Source organism: Hyla sarda, unplaced genomic scaffold (assembly GCF_029499605.1).
Source record: "Hyla sarda isolate aHylSar1 unplaced genomic scaffold, aHylSar1.hap1 scaffold_66, whole genome shotgun sequence".
NCBI lineage: Eukaryota > Metazoa > Chordata > Amphibia > Anura > Hylidae > Hyla > Hyla sarda.
The window spans coordinates 128,292-156,289 of NW_026610675.1; the positions used below are offsets into that span (position 1 = coordinate 128,292).

General features: G+C 40.9%; 1 protein-coding gene and 1 long non-coding RNA gene across 4 annotated transcripts in view; one reads left to right on the forward strand and one right to left on the reverse strand.

Annotated features, from left to right (window-relative positions):
- The window catches only part of LMO1 (LIM domain only 1), a 139,104-nt gene that overhangs the window by 73,757 nt on the left and 37,349 nt on the right, over positions 1-27,998 (forward strand). The window lies entirely within an intron of this gene.
- On the reverse strand, positions 11,029-17,343 carry LOC130342879 (uncharacterized). Its single transcript, XR_008882346.1, has 3 exons — positions 17,001-17,343; positions 11,929-12,016; positions 11,029-11,482 (listed from the first exon to the last, which is right to left on the reverse strand). It is a non-coding gene; the product is annotated as an uncharacterized LOC130342879 (long non-coding RNA).

Here is a 27,998-nt window from a genome sequence, read left to right on the forward strand (position 1 = left end):
GTGTCAGAAGCCTAAAATCTAGATATGCGATGTCTACTGCCCCTCCCCCATCTATTATTTTAGTCACCCAGTCAAAAAAATCAATAAGATTAGTGACATGATCTTCCTGAAGTAAACCCATGTTGTTTTTCATCCTACAATCAATGGGATTTTAGATATTCCACAATCCTCTCCTTTAGTAGGGTTTCCATTAATTTCCTCACTATTGATGTCAGACTTACTGGTCTATAGTCACCCATCAGGCCCCTGTGACTTATTTGTCTTCACTTTAGACAGCAAACTTATAACCTCTTCTTCTGTAAAGATACATGCATCAAACGATTCCTTCGTTTTTCTCTCTAATGGAGGTTCTTTTCCTTCTTTTTCTTCTGTAAAACTGAACAGAAGTATTTATTAAGGCAGTCGGCTCGCCCCTTATTCTCTTCTACATACCTTCCTTCCTTTGTTTTTAATTTATTTATTCCTTGTTTTAATTTCCTTTTCTCATTTATATCTCTGAAGAATGTCTCACCCCCTTTTTTTACAGACTGAGCTAGTTTTTCTTCTGCCTGCGCTTTAGAAGTTCTTATAACTTGCTTGGCCTCTTTCTGCCTAGTCTTGTAGATTTCCCATCTTCATTGCTCTGGGTTGTTTTATAATTACTAAATGCAGTTTTTTGTTTTTTTATGATTTTGGCCCCTTCTGCTGAGTACCACAGGGGTCAGTGGCGTTGCGACCCGGGTGCGGGGGGTGCGGCCCGCACCGGGTGACACCAACCTAATGGGGTGACACCAAGACGCTCCGTAGCCGCACCCCCCCCCCCCCCAGCTACACAGACACCACCTCCCCCATCTGTGCCCGACCGGCCTCCGTCAGCACAACCCCCCCCCGCGCTGTGTGTGCCCGTCCATCAGCAACCCCCCTCTTTCTCCTGCACTGTGCGCCCGTCCATCATCTCATCACACCCCCCTCACCTTCTCCAGCATTGTGCCCGGCCTCCGCTCCCACGTCTGCGCCGGCTTGACGTCACACCGTATGGCCGCGCAGGAGGACGTCAGTTACGTCACTCGCACGGCGCCCGGTGAGAAGGAGCGCTGCGCTGGATGGGTGAGTGTGTGTGTCTGTCTCTATCTATGTTTGTGTGTGTGAGACTCTGTGTGCATGTGTGTGTGACTGTGTGTGTCTGTGAGTGTGTGTCTCTCTGACTGTGTGTGTGTGTGTGTGTTTGTGTGTGTGTCTCTCTGTGTTGTGTGTGTGTGTGTGTGTGTGTGTGGGGGGGGGGTGGGGGGGGGGGTATAACCAGCGATCTATTGTGGGGAGACTTTGACCCATTGTGGGGAACCTGCGGCCTAATGTGGGGAAACTACTACCAAGTGTGGGGAGTCTATGCTACCTTATGTGGGGAGTCTGTGCTACCTTATGTGGGGAGTCTGTGCTACCTTATGTGGGGAATCTGTGCTACCTAATGTGGGGAAATTGCTACCTAATGTGGGGGAACTGGTACCTACCTAATGTGGGGGAACTGGTACCAAATGTGGGGAATCTATGCTACCTAATGTGGGGAGTAGATGCTACCTAATGTGGGGAAACTGCGACCTACCTAATGTGGGGAATCTATGCTGCCTAATGTGGGGAATAGATGCTACCTAATGTGGGGAAACTGCGACCTACCTAATGTGGGGGAACTGCTGCCTACCTAATGCTCCCCCCCTGGCAGTAGCACCCTCATCATCCACTAGCAACACCCCCCCCCCCCCCCCCCCCCCCCAGCAGCACCTCCATCAGCAGATCCTGATGGTGGATGATGGCGGTGCTCCTGCCAGGAGGATGATCCTGCCGATGGATGATACTGCCAGGGGGGATGGCTAGTAGCACCCTCATCATCCTCCAGCAACACCCCCCGAGTAGTAGCACCCCCATCATCCACTAGCAACACCACCAATACCCCCCTCCCGTCGTAATAGCATCAGCTAACGGATGTTGAGGGGTGTTACTGCGGTTCTGGTATTATATTCAGAGGGTGCACTGTATGGCAACATTATATTCAGAGGGCGCAGTTTGTGGTAGTATTATATTCAGAGGGCGCAGTTTGTGGTAGTATTATATTCAGAGGGCGCAGTTTGTGGTAGTATTATTAGAGATGAGCGAACTTACAGTAAATTCGATTCGTCACGAACTTCTCGGCTCGGCAGTTGATGACTTATCCTGCGTAAATTAGTTCAGCCTTCAGGTGCTCCGGTGGGCTGGAAAAGGTGGATACAGTCCTGGGAAAGAGTCTCCTAGGACTGTATCCACCTTTTCCAGCCCACGGGAGCACCTGAAAGCTGAACTAATTTATGCAGGAAAAGTTATCAACTGCCGAGCAGAGAAGTTTGTGACGAGTTGAATTTACTGTAGTTTGCTCATCTCTAATTATTATATTCAGAAGGCGCAGTGGGTGGTAGTATTATATTCAGAGGGTACAGTATGTGGCGGTATTATATTCAGGGGTACAGTATGTGGCAAATTTATATTCAGGGGTACAGTATGTGACAGATTTATATTCAGAGGTACAGTATGTGACAGATTTATATTCAGAGGTACAGTATGTGGCAGATTTATATTCAGAGGTACAGTATGTGGCAGATTTATATTCAGAGGGTACAGTATGTGGCAGATTTATATTCAGAGGGTACAGTATGTGGCAGATTTATATTCCGGGGGTACAGTATGTGGCAGATTTATATTCAGGGGTACAGTATGTGGCAGATTTATATTCAGGGGTACAGTATGTGGCAGATTTATATTCAGAGGGTACAGTATGTGGCAGATTTATATTCAGAGGGTACAGTATGTGGCAGATTTATATTCAGAGGGCGCAGTATGTGGTAGTATTATATTCAGTGGGTACAGTGTGTGGCGGTATTATATTCAGGGGCACAGTATGTGGCAGATTTATACTCAGGGGGTACAGTATGTGTTGGTATTATATTCAGAATGTACAGTGTGTGGTAGTATTATATTCAGAGGGTACAGTGTATGGAAGGTTTATAATCAAAGAGTATAGTGTATAGTAGTATTATATTTAGAAGATACAGTGTCTCTCAGGTTTATAATAATAATTGTTTTCATATAGAGGATGAGAATGCGCTGACATAGTGAGGAGACGTCTGGGCGTCACATTCTACAGACAGAAGTTTTAGCTGGAACAAGTCCTGGCGGTATGTACCATCTGAATTAGATAAGGGAAGACTATAGAGAAGACGTCACCTGTAGTCACTGATATCATTGTACATTCTCCTCACTATAGAGAAGACGTCACCTGTAATCACTGATATCATTGTGTATTCTCCTCATTATAGAGAAGACGTCACCTGTAGTCACTGATATCATTGTGTATTCTCCTCACTATAGAGAAGACGTCACCTGTAGTGACTGATATCATTGTGTATTCTCCTCACTATAGAGAAGACGTCACCTGTAATCACTGATATCATTGTGTATTCTCCTCACTATAGAGAAGACGTCACCTGTAATCACTGATATCATTGTGTATTCTCCTCACTATAGAGAAGACGTCATCTGTAATCACTGATATCATTGTGTATTCTCATCACTATAGAGAAGACGTCACCTGTAGTCACTGATATCATTGTACATTCTCCTCACTATAGAGAAGACGTCACCTGTAATCACTGATATCATTGTGTATTCTCCTCACTATAGAGAAGACGTCACCTGTAATCACTGATATCATTGTGTATTCTCCTCACTATAGAGAAGACGTCACCTGTAAATCACTGATATCATTGTGTATTCTTCTCACTATAGAGAAGACGTCACCTGTAGTCACTGATATCATTGTACATTCTCCTCACTATAGAGAAGACGTCACCTGTAGTCACTGATATTGTGTATTCTCCTCACTATAGAGAAGACGTCACCTGTAGTCACTGATACCATTGTACATTCTCCTCTCTACATCAGAGCTGTAGTCACTTGTCAGTTCTACAGTTAGGTCAGTGAAACTACAACTCCCAGCATAACCTCACCACTGCTCAAAGGGGTACTCTACTGGAAAACATTTTTTTTAATCAGCTGGTGCTACAAAGTTAAACAGATTTGTAAATTACTTCTATTTAAAAATCTTAATCCTTCCAGTACTTATTAGCTGCTGTATAAGCGATTCACAGTAAGTTATTTTCCTTTTTAATTTATTTTCTGTCTGACCACAGTGCTCTATGCTGACACCTCTGTCCATGTCAAGAACTGTCCATAGTAGGAGCAAATCCCCATAGCAAACCTATCCTGCTCTGGACAGTTCCTGACATGGACAGAGGTGTCAGCAAATAGCACTGTGGTCAGACTGGAAAGAACTACACAACTTCCTGTGGAGCATACACCAGCTTATAAGTACTGTAAGTATTAAGATTTTAAATAGAAGTAATTTAAAAATCTGTTTAACTTTCTGGCACTAGTTGATATAAAAGTAAATGTTTTCCAGTGGAGTATCCCTTTAAGTAATTCTGGGAGCTGTATATTTCAATGGTGAAAACTTCTTTAACACTTTCCCATTCTGTGGCAACTGGTATATCTGATTATTATACTGGAATTTCTCATAATGCGCTACAACAGTGGTGTCTGTCACAACAGGCTAAAAACTTACTGAAGGGGGGGGGTAGGTATGGGGGTGACACCATTTACTACCGCACCGGGTGACACCAACCCTAGCAACGCCACTGACGGGTCTCTTCCTTTTTCTGCTTTTACTGACAAGTCTAATGCAGTTTTCTGTTGCCTTCAATAAAGCGTCTTTTAAGTTGTCCCATTTCTCCTGGACTCCATGTAATCGGTTCCAGTCTGATACGGACTCATTTATGACTAATCTCATTTTTGAAAAGTCTGTTTTCTAAAATCTAAAACTTTTGTTTTTGTGTGGTGACTCCTTCACTGTTCTTATATTAAACCACACTGATTGGTGATCACTAGATCCCACACTGATTGGTGATGACTAGATCCCACACTGATTGGTGATGACTAGATCCCACACTGATTGGGGATGACTAGATCCCACACTGACTGGTGATCACTAGATCCCACACTGATTGGTGATCACTAGATCCCACACTGATTGGTGATGACTAGATCCCACACTGATTGGGGATGACTAGATCCCACACTGACTGGTGATCACTAGATCCCACACTGATTGGTGATCACTAGATCCCACAGATTGGTGATGACTAGATCCCACACTGATTGGGGATGACTAGATCCCACACTGACTGGTGATCACTAGATCCCACACTGATTGGTGATCACTAGATCCCACACTGATTGGTGATGACTAGATCCCACACTGATTGGTGATCACTAGATCCCACACTGATTGGTGATCACTAGATCCCACACTGATTGGTGATGACTAGATCCCACACTGACTGGTGATCACTAGATCCCACACTGATTGGTGATGACTAGATCCCACACTGATTGGTGATGACTAGATCCCACACTGATTGGGGATGACTAGATCCCACACTGACTGGTGATCACTAGATCCCACACTGATTGGTGATCACTAGATCCCACACTGATTGGTGATGACTAGATCCCACACTGATTGGGGATGACTAGATCCCACACTGACTGGTGATCACTAGATCCCACACTGATTGGTGATCACTAGATCCCACACTGATTGGTGATGACTAGATCCCACACTGATTGGGGATGACTAGATCCCACACTGACTGGTGATCACTAGATCCCACACTGATTGGTGATCACTAGATCCCACACTGATTGGTGATGACTAGATCCCACACTGATTGGTGATGACTAGATCCCACACTGATTGGTGATCACTAGATCCCACACTGATTGGTGATCACTAGATCCCACACTGACTGGTGATCACTAGATCCCACACTGACTGGTGATCACTAGATCCCACACTGACTGGTGATCACTAGATCCCACACTGACTGGTGATCACTAGATCCCACACTGACTGGTGATCACTAGATCCCACACTGACTGGTGATCACTAGATCCCACACTGACTGGTGATCACTAGATCCCACACTGACTGGTGATCACTAGATCCCACACTGATTGGTGATCACTAGATCCCACACTGACTGGTGATCACTAGATCCCACACTGACTGGTGATCACTAGATCCCACACTGACTGGTGATCACTAGATCCCACACTGATTGGTGATCACTAGATCCCACACTGACTGGTGATCACTAGATCCCACACTGACTGGTGATGACTAGATCCCACACTGATTGGTGATGACTAGATCCCACACTGATTGGGGATGACTAGATCCCACACTGACTGGTGATCACTAGATCCCACACTGACTGGTGATCACTAGATCCCACACTGACCGGTGATCACTAGATCCCACACTGATTGGTGATGACTAGATCCCACACTGACTGGTGATCACTAGATCCCACACTGACTGGTGATGACTAGATCCCACACTGACTGGTGATCACTAGATCCCACACTGACTGGTGATCTCTAGATCCCACACTGACTGGTGATCACTAGATCCCACACTGACTGGTGATCACTAGATCCCAAGCTTTCGCCAACAATAACATCATACACCGAATCCCCATTTGTGAATACCAAATCCAAAATGGCCTCCCTCCGGGTTGGCTCCTCAAGCACTTGTTGTAGAGATAATCCCAGGAGGGAATTTAGAATATCTGGACTCCGGGCAGAACTTGCTATTTTGGTTTTCCAGTTTATATCCGGAAGATTGAAGTCTCCCATAATGATAACTTCTCCTTTCATTGTCATTTTAGATATTTCTTCAACTAGTAGATCATCTAATTCTTTAACTTGTCCAGGTGGTCTGTATATCCCACCTACACGAGTTATTATATGATTACTTACCAGGGGTCTGTATATCCCACCTACACGAGTTATTATATGATTACTTACCAGGGGTCTATATATCCCACCTACATGAGTTATTATATGATTACTTACCGGGGGTCTGTATATCCCACCTACATGAGTTATTATATGATTACTTACCGGGGGTCTATATATCCCACCTACATGAGTTATTATATGATTACTTACCGGGGGTCTATATATCCCACCTACATGAGTTATTATATGATTACTTACCGGGGGTCTATATATCCCACCTACATGAGTTATTATATGATTACTTACCGGGGGTCTATATATCCCACCTACATGAGTTATTATATGATTACTTACCGGGGGTCTATATATCCCACCTACATGAGTTATTGTATGATTACTTACCAGGGGTCTATATATCCCACCTACACGAGTTATTGTATGATTACTTACCAGGGGTCTGTATATCCCACCTACACGAGTTACTATATGATTACTTACCGGGGGTCTATATATCACACCTACATGAGTTATTATATGATTACTTACCAGGGGTCTATATATCCCACCTACATGAGTTATTATATGATTACTTACCGGGGGTCTGTATATCACACCTACATGAGTTATTATATGATTACTTACCGGGGGTCTATATATCCCACCTACATGAGTTATTATATGATTACTTACCAGGGGTCTATATATCCCACCTACATGAGTTATTATATGATTACTTACCGGGGGTCTATATATCCCACCTACATGAGTTATTATATGATTACTTACCAGGGGTCTATATATCCCACCTACATGAGTTATTATATGATTACTTACCGGGGGTCTATATATCCCACCTACATGAGTTATTATATGATTACTTACCAGGGGTCTATATATCCCACCTACATGAGTTATTATATGATTACTTACCAGGGGGTCTGTATATCCCACCTACATGAGTTATTATATGATTACTTACCGTAGGTCTATATATCCCACCTACATGAGTTATTATATGATTACTTACCAGGGGTCTGTATATCCCACCTACACGAGTTACTATATGATTACTTACCGGGGGTCTATATATCCCACCTACATGAGTTATTATATGATTACTTACCAGGGGTCTATATATCCCACCTACATGAGTTATTATATGATTACTTACCAGGGGTCTATATATCCCACCTACATGAGTTATTATATGATTACTTACCAGGGGTCTATATATCCCACCTACATGAGTTATTATATGATTACTTACCAGGGGTCTATATATCCCACCTACATGAGTTACTATATGATTACTTACCGGGGGTCTATATATCCCACCTACATGAGTTACTGCATGATTACTTACCGGGGGTCTATATATCACACCTACACGAGTTACTATATGATTACTTACCGGGGGTCTATATATCCTACCTACATGAGTTATTATATGATTACTTACCAGGGGTCTATATATCCCACCTACATGAGTTACTATATGATTACTTACCAGGGGTCTATATATCCCACCTACACGAGTTACTATATGATTACTTACCGGGGGTCTATATATCCCACCTACATGAGTTATTATATGATTACTTACCGGGGGTCTATATATCACACCTACACGAGTTACTATATGATTACTTACCGGGGGTCTATATATCACACCTACATGAGTTATTATATGATTACTTACCAGGGGTCTATATATCCCACCTACATGAGTTATTATATGATTACTTACCAGGGGTCTATATATCCCACCTACACGAGTTACTATATGATTACTTACCGGGGGTCTATATATCCCACCTACATGAGTTATTATATGATTACTTACCGGGGGTCTGTATATCCCACCTACATGAGTTACTAAATGATTACTTACCGGGGGTCTATATATCCCACCTACATGAGTTATTATATGATTACTTACCAGGGGTCTATATATCCCACCTACATGAGTTATTATATGATTACTTACCGGGGGTCTATATATCCCACCTACATGAGTTACTATATGATTACTTACCGGGGGTCTATATATCCCACCTACATGAGTTATTATATGATTACTTACCAGGGGTCTATATATCCCACCTACATGAGTTATTATATGATTACTTACCAGGGGTCTATATATCCCACCTACATGAGTTATTATATGATTACTTACCGTAGGTCTATATATCCCACCTACATGAGTTATTATATGATTACTTACCAGGGGTCTGTATATCCCACCTACACGAGTTACTATATGATTACTTACCGGGGGTCTATATATCCCACCTACATGAGTTATTATATGATTACTTACCAGGGGTCTATATATCCCACCTACATGAGTTATTATATGATTACTTACCAGGGGTCTATATATCCCACCTACATGAGTTACTATATGATTACTTACCGGGGGTCTATATATCCCACCTACATGAGTTATTATATGATTACTTACCGGGGGTCTATATATCACCTACATGAGTTACTAAATGATTACGGACTCTTTGTTGGCCTCACTAACTTGTATTTGGTTAGATTTTATGGTATATTTCACATATAGGGCCACTCCTCCTCCCTTCTTGCCTTCTCTGCCTCTTCTGTATAAAGAGGACCCTGGTATGGATATGTCCCAGTCATTCCTTTCATTAAACCATGTCTCAGTAACAGCCACTAAATCTACATTCTCAGATGCCATTATTGACCCGAGTTTGTTGATTTTATTACCTAAACTGCGGCATTTGTAGACAGGACTCTGAACTTGTCATTTCCTAACCTCTGTGCTACTGACATGTTCTGGCATTGTTTTGGGGGGCAATTGGACTCATGGATTTTCACGCTTACCCCCCCCCCCCCTCCTTCCTAGTTTAAATACTTCTTAGCAAATTCTTGGAATTGTTGGAGTACATCCGTTCTTTGAGAGAACAATGCAAACCATCTTTTTTGTATCCAAAGGAGAAAAAATGTCCAGCGCTGGGCATGCACTTAAAACTTGCTTTATTTGCTTGAAGGGGTCACAGTACAGGTAAGGAATGTCTGACGCGTTTCGAACTCACAGGTGCTTAATCGTATATCGTTAATCTGTCTACGATTAAGCATCTGTGAGTGCAAAACACGTCAGACGTTCCTTACCTGTACTGTGACTCCTGTCAAGCAAATAAAGCAAGTTTTAATTGCATGCCCATCGCTGAACATTTTTTCTTCTTTGGATTACTTTTGTGAAGCCAGGGCGGTGCCGGCGGGTCCGATTGCGCAGGTGTGCATCACAGGCCGTTGGTATAGAACAGACAGCTTCATTTCTTTGCATCTTTTTTGTATAGTTCCTTTCTATTCCAAGTAGAGCTATGATGAGACACAAAGCCAAATCCTTGCCTTGACACCATTTACTAAGACATAAGTTGAACTCCTTAATGCACCTCTGACTATCATTCTGAATGTTCTGCACAGGCAGAACTTCAGAAAATGAAACAGTGGAGAACAACTTCAGAAAATCAAACAGTGGATGCAAAATCCTCTACATCATTGTGAATCCTCTACATAAGTGTGAAACTTCATTACAAGCCAGGTAATTTGTCCCTAGATGGACAAGAACATCCATGTCCCCTTCCTGCTTTGCTTGCTTAACAATATTAAGAATGTGTCTTCTATCTCTTCTAGCAGTAGCACCAGGGAGACATCTCACAAAACCATTTTCCTTAAGCTCCACACTTTTTATGATTGAATCACCCAATAACAACTGCTTCCTTTCAGACTTCACTTTATCTTTTTTGTCCTTGGCTGTAGTCTTGCATACATTAGACATAGGAGTCAATGGTTCCTCAACCTCTGTACTTGAGCCAATTTCCATGTTGCCCTTACATTCTGAGAGTGCCGCAAATGAATTATGGGGAACCACAGACTATGGGACATGTCGTCTATCCAAAACTCTAAGTCTTCCAGATCCTACAGTAACCCATATGCCATTCCTAGGGGTCCTCTGTGGCAGCGACATTGCAGCAGTCCCAGCCTGAGTTTGTTTCTCTCTTTCCTGCACATAGCACATGCTAAGCCCCACCCACACTTCCTGTGTTCTGTCCTGGTTTAGTTGTTACTAGAGACAGAATTCCCCTAACAGGCACTGGACAGCAGATTGCAGGGAAAGGAAACACCCAGTGGCCAAGACTTGACGGCTTCTTTTCCAGGATAAGGAGTAATTTTTGGTAATCGAAAATGTTATGGATCATATGGAGGAAAAGGAAAATGACAGCGGCGAGAACCCTTATTTATTAGTCATCTTGAACTAGGTCTGGATTACAAAACAATTGCATTGAAGAAAATAAAACAAAAGATAAATAAATAGTAATATATAAACAAAAAATAAAGAATAAATTATTAATAAAATAATAATAATAATTTTTTTTTAAATGGGGGAGTGATCTCCAATGAGTGGGTGTGACTACAATTTTAAGTCTTATTTATTTAGTGCAAATTGACACTTTGTCACAGCTGGGGGTTTGGTACAATGTCCTGGTTGTTACATTGTATCGGTCTGGAGTCCCGGCTTCATTCAGTCTCCTGTAACACGGCTGTCTGGGCACTGATCTAATAGAACGGTTATGTTCATTCCTCCCTATGAAGTAAAAAAAAAAAAAAGAAAACATGATCTGCAGAATGTATTCATTATTTAGGACACTGCTTATAAGCTGTATCTAAGCCTGTCATGTGTGATACTTTCTGATGGGATGTTGTATCCAAGTTTGAATCTGTCTGCCAAACCTGTTACATGAGATACTACCTGCTGAGTCTGTGTATCTAGGCCCATCATATATGATACTGTTTGCTGAGCTGCTGTATCTAAGCCTACTGTCTGCTGTATCTAAGCCTATGATGTGTGATATTGTTTGCTGAGCTGCTATATCTAAGTCTATCATATTTGATACTGTCTCCTGGGTTTTTGTATGTAAGCCCTTAATATGTGATACTGTTTGCTGAGTCTGTGTATCTAAACCAATCATATGTGATACTGTATGCTGAGCTGCTGTATCTAAGCCTATTATATGTGATACACTCAGAGACCTGCTCATCACCACATCCCCATCAGTATGTCTTCTATGATTCTTATGTTCCCCGGTGGGTGACGTTCTCTTCCTTTTCGGCGCTTAGTCTGTTGAGAGAACTCAATGAGATTCCGCCATATCTGCATTAATGACCGAGCTTTAATACCGCAGACATTATGTTCACTTGTCTCTGCTTCATAAAGGAAATTACAGAGACAAGGTGAAGGGTCCGGATGGTACTAAAAGCCTAAAAACATCATGTAACATAGTGAAGGGCGATAACTACAAAAAGACAACTACATCCGACTACCGCAGAGAGAAGATATAACTACTATAATACTGCTCCTATATACTAGAATATAACTACTATAATACTGCCCCTATATACAAGAATATAACTACTATAATACTGCTCCTATATACAAGAATATAACTACTATAATACTGCCCCTATATACAAGAATATAACTACTATAATACTGCTCCTATATACAAGAATATAACTACTATAATACTGCTCCTATATACAAGAATATAACTACTATAATACTGCTCCTATATACAAGAATATAACTACTATAATACTGCTCCTATATACAAGAATATAACTACTATAATACTGCTCCTATATACAAGAATATAACTACTATAATACTGCCTCCTATATACAAGAATATAACTACTATAATACTGCTCCTATATACAAGAATATAACTACTATAATACTGCTCCTATATACAAGAATATAACTACTATAATACTGCTCCTATATACAAGAATATAACTACTATAATACTGCTTCTATATATAAGAATATAACTACTATAATACTGCTCCTATATACAAGAATATAACTACTATAATACTGCTCCTATATACAAGAATATAACTACTATAATACTGCTTCTATATATAAGAATATAACTACTATAATACTGCTTCTATATATAAGAATATAACTACTATAATACTGCTCCTATATACAAGAATATAACTACTATAATACTGCTCCTATATACAATAATATAACTACTATAATACTGCTCCTATATACAAGAATATAACTACTATAATACTGCTCCTATATACAAGAATATAACTACTATAATACTGCTCCTATATACAAGAATATAACTACTATAATACTGCTCCTATATACAAGAATATAACTACTATAATACTGTTCCTATATACAAGAATCTAACTACTATAACACTGCTCCTATATACAAGAATATAACTACTATAATACTGCTCCTATATACAAGAATATAACTACTATAATACTGCCCCCATATACAAGAATATAACTACTATAATACTGCTCCTATATACAAGAATATAACTACTATAATACTGCTCCTATATACAAGAATATAACTACTATAATACTGTTCCTATATACAAGAATCTAACTACTATAACACTGCTCCTATATACAAGAATATAACTACTATAATACTGCCCCCATATACAAGAATATAACTACTATAATACTGCTCCCTTTATACAAGAATATAACTATTATAATACTGCTCCTATATACAAGAATATATCTACTATAATACTGCTCCTATATACAAGAATATATCTACCATAATACTGCTCCTATATACAAGAATATAACTACTATAATACTGTCTCCTATATACAAGAATATAACTACTATAATACTGCCTCCTATATACAAGAATATAACTACTATAATACTGCTCCTATATACAAGAATATAACTACTATAATACTGCTCCTATATACAAGAATATAACTACTATAATACTGCTCCTATATACAAGAATATAACTAATATAATACTGCTCCTATATACAAGAATATAACTAATATAATACTGCTCCTATATACAAGAATATAACTACTATAATACTGCTCCTATATACAAGAATATAACTACTATAATACTGTTCCTATATGCAAGAATATAACTACTATAATACTGCTCCTATATACAAGAATATAACTACTATAATACTGCTCCTATATACAAGAATATAACTAATATAATACTGCTCCTATATTCAAGAATTTAACTAATATAATACTGCTCCTATATTCAAGAATTTAACTACTATAATACTGCTCCTATATACAAGAATATAACTACTATAATACTGCTCCTATATACAAGAATATAACTACTATAATACTGCTCCTATATACAAGAATATAACTACTATAATACTGCCCCTATATACAAGAATATAACTACTATAATACTGCTCCTATATACAAGAATATAACTACTATAATACTGCTCCTATATACAAGAATATAACTACTATAATACTGCTCCTATATACAAGAATATAACTACTATAATACTGCCCCCTATATACAAGAATATAACTACTATAATACTGCTCCTATATACAAGAATATAACTACTATAATACTGCTCCTATATACAAAAATATAACTACTATAATACTGTCCCTATATACAGGAATATAACTACTATAATACTGCTCCAATATACAAGAATATAGCTACTATAATACTGCCTCCTATATACAAGAATATAGCTACTATAATACCGTCTCCTATATACAAGAATATAACTACTATAATACTGCTCCTATATACAAGAATATAGCTACTATAATACTGCTCCTATATACAAGAATATAGCTACTATAATACTGCCTCCTATATACAAGAATATAGCTACTATAATACTGCCTCCTATATACAAGAATATAACTACTATAATACTCCTCCTATATACAAGAATATATCTACTATAATACTGCCTCCTATATACAAGAATATAACTACTATAATACTGCTCCTATATACAAGAATATAACTACTATAATACTGCCTCCTATATACAAGAATATAACTACTATAATACTGCCTCCTATATACAAGAATATAACTACTATAATACTGCCTCCTATATACAAGAATATAACTACTATAATACTGCTCCTATATACAAGAATATAACTACTATAATACTGCTCCTATATACAAGAATATAGCTACTATAATACTGCTCCTATATACAAGAATATAACTACTATAATACTGCCTTCTATATACAAGAATATAACTACTATAATACTGCCCCTATATACAAGAATATAACTACTATAATACTGCTCCTATATACAAGAATATAACTACTATAATACTGCTCCTATATACAAGAATATAACTACAATAATACTGCTTCCTATATACAAGAATATAACTACTATAATACTGCTCCTATATACAAGAATATAACTACTATAATACTGCCTCCTATATACAAGAATATAACTACTATAATACTGCCTCCTATATACAAGAATATAACTACTATAATACTGCTCCTATATACAAGAATATAACTACTATAATACTGCTCCTATATACAAGAATATAACTACTATAATACTGCTCCTATATACAAGAATATAACTACTATAATACTGCTCCTATATACAAAAATATAACTACTATAATACTGTCCCTATATACAGGAATATAACTACTATAATACTGCTCCTATATACAAGAATATAGCTACTATAATACCGCCTCCTATATACAAGAATATAACTACTATAATACCGTCTCCTATATACAAGAATATAACTACTATAATACTGCTCCTATATACAAGAATATAGCTACTATAATACTGCTCCTATATACAAGAATATAGCTACTATAATACTGCCTCCTATCTACAAGAATATAACTACTATAATACTGCTCCTATATACAAGAATATAACTACTATAATACTGCCCCCTATAGACAAGAATATAACTACTATAATACTGCCTCCTATATACAAGAATATAACTACTATAGTACTGCTCCTATATACAAGAATATAACTACTATAATACTGCTCCTATATACAAGAATATATCTACTATAATACTGCCTCCTATATACAAGAATATAACTACTATAATACTCCTCCTATATACAAGAATATATCTACTATAATACTGCCTCCTATATACAAGAATATAACTACTATAATACTGCTCCTATATACAAGAATATAACTACTATAATACTGCTCCTATATACAAGAATATATCTACTATAATACTGCCTCCTATATACAAGAATATAACTACTATAATACTCCTCCTATATACAAGAATATATCTACTATAATACTGCCTCCTATATACAAGAATATAACTACTATAATACTGCTCCTATATACAAGAATATAACTACTATAATACTGCTCCTATATACAAGAATATAACTACTATAATACTGCCTCCTATATACAAGAATATAACTACTATAATACTGCCTCCTATATACAAGAATATAACTACTATAATACTGCCTCCTATATACAAGAATATAACTACTATAATACTGCTCCTATATACAAGAAAATAACTACTATAATACTGCTCCTATATACAAGAATATAGCTACTATAATACTGCTCCTATATACAAGAATATAACTACTATAATACTGCCTTCTATATAGAAGAATATAACTACTATAATACTGCTCCTATATACAAGAATATAACTACTATAATACTGCCCCTATATACAAGAATATAACTACTATAATACTGCCTCCTATATACAAGAATATAACTACTATAATACTGCTCCTATATACAAGAATATAACTACTATAATACTGCCCTATATACAAGAATATAACTACTATAATACTGCCTCCTATATACAAGAATATAACTACTATAATACTGCCCCTATATACAAGAATATAACTACTATAATACTGCCCCCTATATACAGGAATATAACTACTATAATACTGCCTCCTATATACAAGAATATAACTACTATAATACTGCTCCTATATACAAGAATATATCTACTATAATACTGCTCCTATATACAAGAATATAACTACTATAATACTGCTCCTATATACAAGAATATAACTACTATAATACTGCTCCTATATACAAGAATATAACTACTATAATACTGCCCCTATATACAAGAATATAACTACTATAATACTGCCTCCTATATACAAGAATATAACTACTATAATACTGCTCCCTATATACAGGAATATAACTACTATAATACTGCCCCTATATATAAGTATATTTTACCCCGTTTTATGTACACAGCCCCTTCTGGAGGGGTCAGGACACTGTTGTATCCTGGTGACTCTTGTTCTCATTGTGCGGTATATACAATGCTCTGGAGGTGACAGCCGCTGTCTGTGTCCGTCCGGGGGAGCGCGGCTGTTGTTCTGCCGTTGCCGCCTCCGTTTTTATGGGGTCTGTATTGTGTAAACCTCCCCATAAGCCAATTACAGGGCGGTAGTATATGGGAGGTGGCGCTGACTTCTCTCTGTAATTAGTCCTGGTCGTTAAGCCTGTGATTCTCCGTAGAATCGGCAATTAGCCGCCATAACTGGTGTCGGGGGGGGGGCATTGTTGCTGCCCCCGGGGAGCGGTCACCTCGCTCTCTGGGGGAGATTTATCAAAACCTGCGCAGAAGAAAAGTTGCTCAGTTGCCCATAGCAACCAATCAGATTGCTGCTTTCATTTTGCAGAGGCCTTGGTAAAACTGAAAGCAGCGATCTGATTGGTTGCTATGGGCAACTGGGCACCTTTTCCTTTGCGCAGGTTTTGATAAATCTCCCCCTTTGTTGTGTTTGGTACCGCGCACTCCGGCCTCTTGTCTTCCCCCTCATTACGTTTTTTTCCCCTGCGCAGTAATCAGACGCGGCGCCCCCCGGGGGATGATCGGGGGAATTCCTTGTGGTCTCTCCTGGATATAAAGGAAGATCTTTAGGCGAAACGTCTTAAGAAACCGCGGTCAGACCAATTAAGTGTGACGGGCGGTGATGGCGGCGGCGGCGCTCCACGACTACGCCGCACGTCCTCTCTCTGATGATTGATTCTTCAGTGTTCTTAGTGCTCTGTGTATGTGTCAGTCTTGTGTGGAGGCAGAGCTTCCCAAACTGGGTGCCTCCAGCTGTTGCAAAACTACAACTCCCAGCATGCCCGGACAGCCAACGGCTGTCCGGGCATGCTGGGAATTGTAGTTTGGAACAGCTGGAGGCACACTGGTTGGGAATCACTGATATATTTGTATGATGGCCTCTTAACTCTCTGTTGACTCTGGATGTCAGAGGGGAGAAGATCGGGCAAGTGCCCCCCTGCAGAACGCAGCCATATGTCTCCTTTTATATATAGGAGCAGTGTTTTTTTTTTTTAACCAGTGTGCCTCCATCTGTAGCTTTTGGCTGCCAGTGCATGCTGGGAGTTGTAGTTTTGCTAATGATTGTCCGGGCATGTTAAAAATTTTAGTTATGCAAGACAACTGCTTTCCAGGTATGCTGGGAGTTGTAGTTTCGCAAGCCAGCCGCTGTCCGGGCATTCTGGGAGTTGTAGTTTAGAAATTCAACAACTGTCCGGGTATGCTGGGAGTTGTAGTTTTGCAGGCAAATGGCTGTCCAGGTATGCTGGGAGTTGTAGTTTTCCAAGCAAATGGCTGTCCGGGTATGCTGGGAGTTGTAGTTTTGCAGGCAAATGGCTGTCAGGGTATGCTGGGAGTTGTAGTTTTGCAGGCAAATGGCTGTCCAGGTATGCTGGGAGTTGTAGTTTTGCAGGCAAATGGCTGTCCAGGTATGCTGGGAGTTGTAGTTTTCCAAGCAAATGGCTGTCCGGGTATGCTGGGAGTTGTAGTTTTGCAGGCAAATGGCTGTCCGGGTATGCTGGGAGTTGTAGTTTTGCAACAGCTGGATGCTCCCTGCTTGGGAAACACTAAACTAATGCATGCACTCATCATTTAATATGTGCATGGTGGGACTTGTAGTTTTGCAACAGCTGGAGGCACTCTGCTTGGGAAACACTAAACTAATGCATGCACTCATCATTTAATGCTGGGAGTTGTAGTTTTGAAAGCCAATGACTGTCCGAACATGCTGAGAGTTGTAGTTTTCCAAGCAAATGGATGTCCAGTCATGCTGCGAGTTGTATTTTTGCAACAGCTGGAGGCACCCTGGTTGGGAAACACTGCTCTGATGAGACAGGGGGTGAACTTCAGATTACTTTATACTCCAATGTAAAGATAAGCAGAACAGAGCTGCAGTGTAAAGCATCGGGGGGCAAGAAAGGAGATGGATGATGCCTTTAAAACCATTCATAGTGCTCTCTGAGGACTCCTGTCTCGGGAACCGCCCAGTTTAGAACCAAATCCCCATAGCAAACCTCTTCTACTCTGTGCAGTTCCTGAGACAAGCAGAAATGTCAGCAGAGAGCACTATGGCCAGACAGAAAAGAACAACTCAACTTCAGCAGCTGATAATTATTGGAAGGATTAAGATTTTTTTTTTTATAAAAGTAATTTACAAATATGTTTAACTTTCTGGAGCCAGTTGATATATCTAAAAAAAAAAAACAGTTTTTTTCCCGGAATACCCCTTTAAGACTATCTGTAATCTTATGGAGCAGAACTGTAGTGTAAAGTATGGGGAGCGACACCCTGACCCTGAGATGAGCCCGGTGGGAGAGCACATTCATCTGGATGAGGAATCTAATGGTTCCTCCTAAAAGTCCCTTAAGGGACTAATAAAGTGTAAAAAAAATTAAAAAATAAAAAAAGTTTTAAAAAGTTTAAAAACACACATATTAACCCCTTCCTTATTAAAAGTTCAAATCACCCCCCTTTTCCCAAATTCCATATAAAAAATAAATAAACATAATAAAAATAAACATATGTGGTATCGCCGTGTGCGTAAATGTCCAAACTATAAAAATATACGGTTAATTAAACCGCACGGTCAATGGCGTAAACGTAAAAAAATCCAAAAGTCCAAAACTGCATATTTTTGGTCACTTTGTCTACCTTAAAAAAATGTATAAAAAATTATCAAAAAGTCTGATCAAAACAATCATAGAACCTATAAAAACTTCAGATCGTGACGCAAAAAATGAGGCCTCACACCGCCCCGTAAACCGAAAAAGAAAAAAAGTTATAGGGGTCAGAAAAGGACAATTTTAAGCAAACTGATTTTGGTGCAGGTACTTAAAAAAATTATAAGTAGTAAAATAAAGAAAAAACAATATAAATTGGGGATCATTGTAACCGTATGGACCTACGGAATAAATATATTGTGTCATTTATACTGAAAAGTTCACTGCGTGGAATCGGAAACCCCAAAAAGTTACAAAAATTGTGTTTTTTTTTTTACAATTTTGCCCCACAAATATTTTTTTCCTGGGTTCGCCGTAAATTTTGTGGTGAAATGATTGATGTCATTACAAAGTAGAATTGGTGGCGCAAAAGATGAGCCCTGATATGAGTCTGTAGGTGCAAAATTAAAGGGGTATTCCGGGCAAAGTCTTTTTTTTTATATATATATATTAACTGGCTCCGGAAAGTTAAACAGATTTGTAAATTACTTCTATTAAAAAATCTTAATCCTTCCAATAGTTATTAGCTTCTGAAGTTGAGTTGTTTTTTTCTGTCTAACTGCTCTCTAATGACTCACGTCCTGGGAGCTGTGCAGTTCCTATGGGGATATTTTCCCATCATGCACAGCTCCCGGGACATGACATCATCATTGAGCAGTTAGACAGAAAACTTCAGAAGCTAATAACTATTGGAAGGATTAAGATTTTTTAATAGAAGTAATTTAGAAATCTGTTTAACTTTCCGGAGCCAGTTGATATATATAAAAAAAAAGTTTTTGCCTGGAATACCCCTTTAAAAGAGTTATGATTTTTAGAAGGTGATGAGGAAAAATATGAAAGTGCAAAAAACGGAAAAACCCGTGGTCCTTAAGGGGTTAAGACTACATCACACTGTAAGGTGAGGCCTAATGTGGCAGAGATGCTGTGTAAAGCAGTGTTTCCCAACCAGGGTGCCTCCAGCTGTTTCAAAACTACAACTCCCAGGATGCCCGGACAGCCTTCGGCTGTCCGGGCATCCTGGGAGTTGTAGTTTTGCAACAGCTGGAGGCACCCTGGTTGGGAAACACTGGTGTAAAGCATGGGGGGGGGGGGGGGTAAAAGCAGTCACAGTGATTGACATCCCCTCCGTAGTCTCGTCTGGCGCATTACGCCATTTATGTCCGGGATTCACTGCGGCGTCTCCTCCCCCCGTGATGAGTTTTTATACCGCCCCGCGCCGACCGTCTTCGGATAATAGCGCGATCCGATCAACCACAGAGAATGACACCGCCAGACGCTGCAAATCTTCATTTCGGGAAAGTTTTTAAGCGGCGATTTGGAAGTTTCCGAGCGGAACGAGCGCTGATTTACCGAACGCGCCGCACGCCATTAATTCGCCTATTTGGAGAAGATTCCGATCTGGGCAGAAAAGTCATTTTATCCGTTTTTAGACGCTTGAAATGTTCTCTGAGTACAGTGCCGGCTCCTCCTATAGTTCAGTGCCTCCAGCTGTTGCTAAACTACAACTCTCAGCACACCTGGACAGCCAACAGCTGTCCGGACAAGTTGTAGTTTTGCAACAGCTGGAGACACACTGTTTGGAAAACACTGCTATAGTTTATATAGGTCAAAGTATTGGCCCCCGCAGAGCATTACAGGAGGCGTTTACCAAACAAAAGATACAATGTAACAGCCGCCAATCACTGTATCACAGGTCATGTGACTTTATATCATTCTTTTGTATTTAAAGTTTTTTTTCACCAATTTATCATCTCTGCTTTTTGTCAGTGAATGGAACCATTCTTCTTGTTTATCAACCGCTGACCTCATACGTCTCACAGCTGAGGGTTTGTTACAGTTGTATCCAGTGCAGACTATTCTGATATAATCAATCAGGGCTCCAGCTCTAGATCTAGATGTTCTGGCTTCAGGTGTTCTAGATCTAGGAGAGTAGGAGCTCTAGGTGTTCTAGTTCAAGGGGTACAAGCTCTAGGTGTTCTGGCTTTATGTATTCCAGGTCTAGGAATGCCAACTCTAAGTGTCCTAGATTTAGGGGTACCAGTTCTAGGTGTTCTAGCTCTAGTTTTTAATTTCTAGGGGTACCAGCATTAGGTTTTTCCAGTTCCTGGGGTGTTAGCTCTAGGGGTACCAGTTCTATGTGTTCCAGCTCTGAATGTTCCAGTTCCAAGGGGTACAAGCTCTAGGTGTTCTGGCTTTAGGTAGTCCAGGTTTAGGGATTCCAACTTTAAGTGTCCTAGATTAAGGGGTACCAGTTCTAGGTCTTCTAGGTCCAGGGGTGCTAGCTAAGGGGTGCCAGTTCTCGGGATGTTAGGTCCAGGAGTGCCAGCTCTAGGTGTTCTAGTTTTTAATTTCTAGGGGTACCAGTGTAGGTGTTCCAGCTCAAGGGGTGCTAGCTCTAGGGGTACCAGCTCTAGGTGTTCCAGCTCCAGGGGTGCTAGCTCTAGGGTATCAGCTCCAGGTGTTGCAGCTCCAGGTGTTCCAGCTCCAGGGGTGCTATCTCTAGGGGTACCAGTTCTAGGTGTTCCAGCTCCAGGGGTGCTATCTCTAGGGGTACCAGCTCTAGGTGTTCCAGCTCCAGGGGTGCTATCTCTAGGTGTTCCAGCTCCAGGTGTTCCAGCTCCAGGGGTGCTAGCTCTAGGGGTATCAGTTCTAGGTGTTCCAGCTCCAGGGGTGCTAGCTTTAGGGGTACCAGCTCTAGGGGTTCCAGCTCTAGGTGTTCCAGCTCCAGGGGTGCTAGCTTGAGGGGTACCAGCTCTAGGTGTTCCAGCTCCAGGGGTTCTAGCTCTAGGGGTACCAGCTCTAGGTGTTCCAGCTCCAGGGGTGCTAGCTCTAGGGATACCAGCTCTAGGTGTTCCAGCTCCAGGTGTTCCAGCTCTAGGGGTACCAGTTCTAGGTGTTCCAGCTCCAGGGGTGCTAGCTCTAGGGGTACCAGCTCTAGGTGTTCCAGCTCCAGTGGTGCTAGCTCTAGGTGTTCCAGCTCTAGGTGTTCCAGCTCCAGGGGTGCTAGCTCTAGGGGTACCAGTTATAGGGGTACCAGTTCTAAGTGTTCCAGCTCCAGGTGTTCCAGCTCTAGGGGTACCAGTTCTAGGTGTTCCAGCTCCAGGGGTGCTAGCTCTAGGGGTATCAGTTCTAGGTGTTCCAGCTGTTGGAGTGCCAGTTCTAGGTGCCCCATCAGCAGGTGCAGTTGCCCAATCATCTGAGCAGCAGCCCTGGTCTTATACGTACGTCGCTCCTTTGCACGTGAAGGGTTAATGCTGACCCCCCGTCACACTGTAACGCTGCCTCTGCTGTGCGTCCTTGCCGTCACTTTGTATTGTCCCTGAAGCTCTTTGAGGAGCAGATGACAGGTGCGGAGATCCCGGCCGATAACTTTCCCGCTTTATATTCTTCATCTTCTTGGCTAATTAAAACTTTCCGGAGGTAACGGTAATTTCTATCGGCTTGGGCTGATGGCGCCGCCAGATGAAAACTACCGCAAATCTGGCGGCAGATAAGCGGCCGGTGACTGATCCGAGGCGGCAGATTTCATTAGGATTGTATAAAGATCTATCAGCCGCCTCAATGGAAATATTTATTCTAAATCCTAAATAGAAAATTCCTTTTTTATTTAAAGCGAGCGGCGTTATTAGATGGTATCTGGGTAAGTATGAGGGGGGATGGGCGGGGGTCTGCGGCGTCCCCTCACCCAGAGCGACGGGGTAGAAAACCAAGGAGATTATTAGGGGGAAAGTGACCCTCAGGCCCCAGTCACACTGATGATTGTTACACTGGTGCAGAATCTTCACAAGTTCAGATAGATTGGTCATGTCTGTTCTTCCTTCAGGTAGATTGGTCATGTCTGTTCTTCCTTCAGGTAGATTGGTCATCTCTGTTCTTCCTTCAGGTAGATTGGTCATGTCTGTTCTTCCTACAGGTAGATTGGTCATGTCTGTTCTTCCTTCAGGTAGATTGGTCATCTCTGTTCTTCCTTCAGGTAGATTGGTCATGTCTGTTCTTCCTACAGGTAGATTGGTCATGTCTGTTCTTCCTTCAGGTAGATTGGTCATGTCTGTTCTTCCTTCAAGTAGATTGGTCATCTCTGTTCTTCCTTCAGGTAGATTGGTCATGTCTGTTCTTCCTTCAGGTAGATTGGTCATGTCTGTTCTTCCTTCAGGTAGATTGGTCATGTCTGTTCTTCCTACAGGTAGATTGGTCATGTCTGTTCTTCCTTCAGGTAGATTGGTCATCTCTGTTCTTCCTTCAGGTAGATTGGTCATGTCTGTTCTTCCTACAGGTAGATTGGTCATGTCTGTTCTTCCTTCAGGTAGATTGGTCATGTCTGTTCTTCCTTCAGGTAGATTGGTCATCTCTGTTCTTCCTTCAGGTAGATTGGTCATGTCTGTTCTTCCTTCAGGTAGATTGGTCATGTCTGTTCTTCCTTCAGGTAGATTGGTCATGTCTGTTCTTCCTTCAGGTAGATTGGTCATGTCTGTTCTTCCTTCAGGTAGATTGGTCATGTCTGTTCTTCCTTCAGGTAGATTGGTCATGTCTGTTCTTCCTTCAGGTAGATTGGTCATGTCTGTTCTTCCTTCAGGTAGATTGGTCATGTCTGTTCTTCCTTCAGGTAGATTGGTCATGTCTGTTCTTCCTTCAGGTAGATTGGTCATGTCTGTTCTTCCTACAGGTAGATTGGTCATGTCTGTTCTTCCTACAGGTAGATTGGTCATGTGTGTTCTCCCTACAGGTAGATTGGTCATGTCTGTTCTTCAGGTAGATTGGTCATGTCTGTTCTTCAGGTAGATTGGTCATGTCTGTTCTTCAGGTAGATTGGTCATGTCTGTTCTTCAGGTAGATTGGTCATGTCTGTTCTTCAGGTAGATTGGTCATGTCTGTTCTTCAGGTAGATTGGTCATGTCTGTTCTTCAGGTAGATTGGTCATGTCTGTTCTTCAGGTAGATTGGTCATGTCTGTTCTTCAGGTAGATTGGTCATGTCTGTTCTTCAGGTAGATTGGTCATGTCTGTTCTTCCTTCAGGTAGATTGGTCATGTCTGTTCTTCCTTCAGGTAGATTGGTCATGTCTGTTCTTCAGGTAGATTGGTCATGTCTGTTCCTCCTTCAGGTAGATTGGTCATGTCTGTTCTTCCTTCAAGTAGATTGGTCATGCCTTTTCTCTCTTCAGGATAGATTGGTCATGCCTGCTCTTCCTTCAGGTAGATTGGTCATGCCTGCTCTTCCTTCAGGTAGATTGGTCATGCCTGCTCTTCCTTCAGGTAGATTGGACATGCCTGCTCTTCCTTCAGGTAGATTGGTCATGCCTGCTCTTCCTTCAGGTAGATTGGTCATGCCTGCTCTTCCTTCAGGTAGATTGCTCATGTCTGTTCTTCCTTCAGGTTGATTGGTCATTTCTTTTCTTCCTTCAGGTAGATTGCTCATGTTCGTTCTTCCTTCAGGTACATTGCATATATTGGTCATGCCTTCTCTCACTTTAGGATAGATTGCTCATGCCTTCTTTCTATTCAGAATAGATTGCTCATGTGCACTAGTTTTAGGATAGATTGCTCATGCCTTTTCTCTTTTCAGTGTAGATTGGTCAATTCTGCTGTCTCTTCAGGATAGATTGGTAATGCTTTCTCTCTTTTCATGATTGATTGATCTTGTGCACTAGTTTCCAGGATTGATTGCTCATGTCTGCTCTCTATTCAGGATTGATTGCTCATGTCTGCTCTCTATTCAGGATTGATTGCTCATGTCTGTTCTCTATTCAGGATTGATTTTTAATGTCTGCTCTCTATTCAGGATTGATTGCTCATGTCTGCTCTCTATTCAGGATTGATTGCTCATGTCTGCTCTCTATTCAGGATTGATTGCTCATGTCTGCTCTCTATTCAGGATTGATTGCTCATGTCTGCTCTCTATTCAGGATTGATTGCTCATGGCTGCATCTTTTGGCTCTCCGGCTGTCGCTAAAATACAACCTCTATAATGCTGGGAGTTGTAGTTTTGCGGCAGCAGATATTATCTCGTACAATGTCTCCTCCACAATATATTATACCCCGTACGTTGCGCCCCCGTTCGCAGCCGTCTCTCTAACAAGGAGGATTCTGGGAGTTTAATGCAGTTCAGGGGCAGTGCTAGTTAACGCATTTCTCCAGCAGCCGCAAATATATTTACTTTTACCATTTAAATATATTAAGTGTGGTGGAGAGGAGGCGAGGGGCGAAGGGGGAAGAGTGGCATTTTAAATCATTAGATGCGCCGGCGAGATTTCGAGAAAAGCAACTTTTAAAGCCTTAAGAGGTTTCCTTTTGACCTGTCTCCATGGTAGTGCGGCTACTTTGTTATGAAATGGATCGATACTTCAGTGTTTGTGTGGAAGCGTCTTAAGTGCTGTTGTCGGAGGCTTTTAGAGGCGGCAGGGTCACTTATTACTGTAAGAAGTGTCCTCGCATCATCACGAGTGGTGTCAGCGCCTCCAAAGAGCAGCAACGAAATGTCAGGAATAGAGAGCGGCCATTAGCGCTGGCGGCATTTTAGACCTGCGTTATTACATCTCACAGGAAGTCGGGTGACTCCGGAACAATCTGCTGCAACGTCAACCTCCGTGTAATAATAAACGGCGAAAGAGCGACAAATAAAACACCGGAGAGGTGATGAATAGAAGCCGGGGAGAGAGAAACTGGAAAGCGTAAAACTGGAGTGTCGTCCGGTGACGTCTAAAGGTCAGCTCTATAATAAGGATCAGCAGCTGGTAATGCCGCAGTGTGTATGTAGGGCCTATAGGGGGCGCATCAGGGGGGTCCTGCCCTACTGCCACAAGGAAGATAGTTCCGTATGTAGTCAGCACTGCACATAGACTGCTCATGTCTGTTCTCGTTATAGGATAGATTGCTCATGTCTGTTCTCTCTTCAGGATAGATTGCTCATGTCTGTTCTCGTTATAGGATAGATTGCTCATGTCTGTTCTCTCTTCAGGATCTATTACTCATGTCTGTTCTCTCTTCAGGATAGATTACTCATGTCTGCTCTCATTATAGGATAGATTGCTCATGTCTCCTCTCTCTTCAGGATAGATTGCTCATGTCTGTCCTCTCTGCAGGATAGATTGCTCATGTCTGTTCTCTCTTCAGGATAGATTGCTCATGTCTGTTCTCTCTTCAGGATAGATTGCTCATGTCTGTTCTCTCTTCAGGATAGATTGCTCATGTCTGTTCTCTCTTCAGGATAGATTGCTCATGTCTGTTCTCTCTTCAGGATAGATTACTCATGTCTGTTCTCTCTTCAGGATAGATTACTCATGTCTGCTCTCATTATAGGATAGATTGCTCATGTCTCCTCTCTCTTCAGGATAGATTGCTCATGTCTGTCCTCTCTTCAGGATAGATTGCTCATGTCTGTTCTCTCTTCAGGATAGATTGCTCATGTCTCCTCTCTCTTCAGGATAGATTGCTCATGTCTGTTCTCATTATAGGATAGATTGCTCATGTCTCCTCTCTCTTCAGGATAGATTGCTCATGTCTGCTCTCATTATAGGATAGATTGCTCATGTCTCCTCTCTCTTCAGGATAGATTGCTCATGTCTGTTCTCATTATAGGATAGATTGCTCATGTCTCCTCTCTCTTCAGGATAGATTACTCATGTCTGCTCTCATTATAGGATTGATTGCTCATGTCTCCTCTCTCTTCAGGATAGATTGCTCATGTCTGTCCTCTCTTCAGGATAGATTACTCATGTCTCCTCTCTCTTCAGTATAGATTGCTCATGTCTGTACTCTCTTCAGGATCGATTGCTCATGTCTGTACTCTCTTCAGGATAGACTGCTCATGTCTGCTCTCCAGGATACATTACTCATGTCTGCTCTCTCTTTAGGATAGATTACTCATGTCTGCTCTCTTCAGGATAGATTACTCATGTCTGCTCTCTCTTCAGGATAGATTACTCATGTCTGCTCTCTTCAGGATAGATTACTCATGTCTGTTCTCTCTTCAGGATAGATTACTCATGTCTGCTCTCTCTTCAGGATAGATTACTCATGTCTGCTCTCTTCAGGATAGATTACTCATGTCTGTTCTCTCTTCAGGATAGATTACTCATGTCTGCTCTCTTCAGGATAGATTACTCATGTCTGCTCTCTCTTCAGGATAGATTGCACATGTCTGCTCTCTCTTCAAGATAGATTGCTCATGTCTGCTCTCTTCAGGAT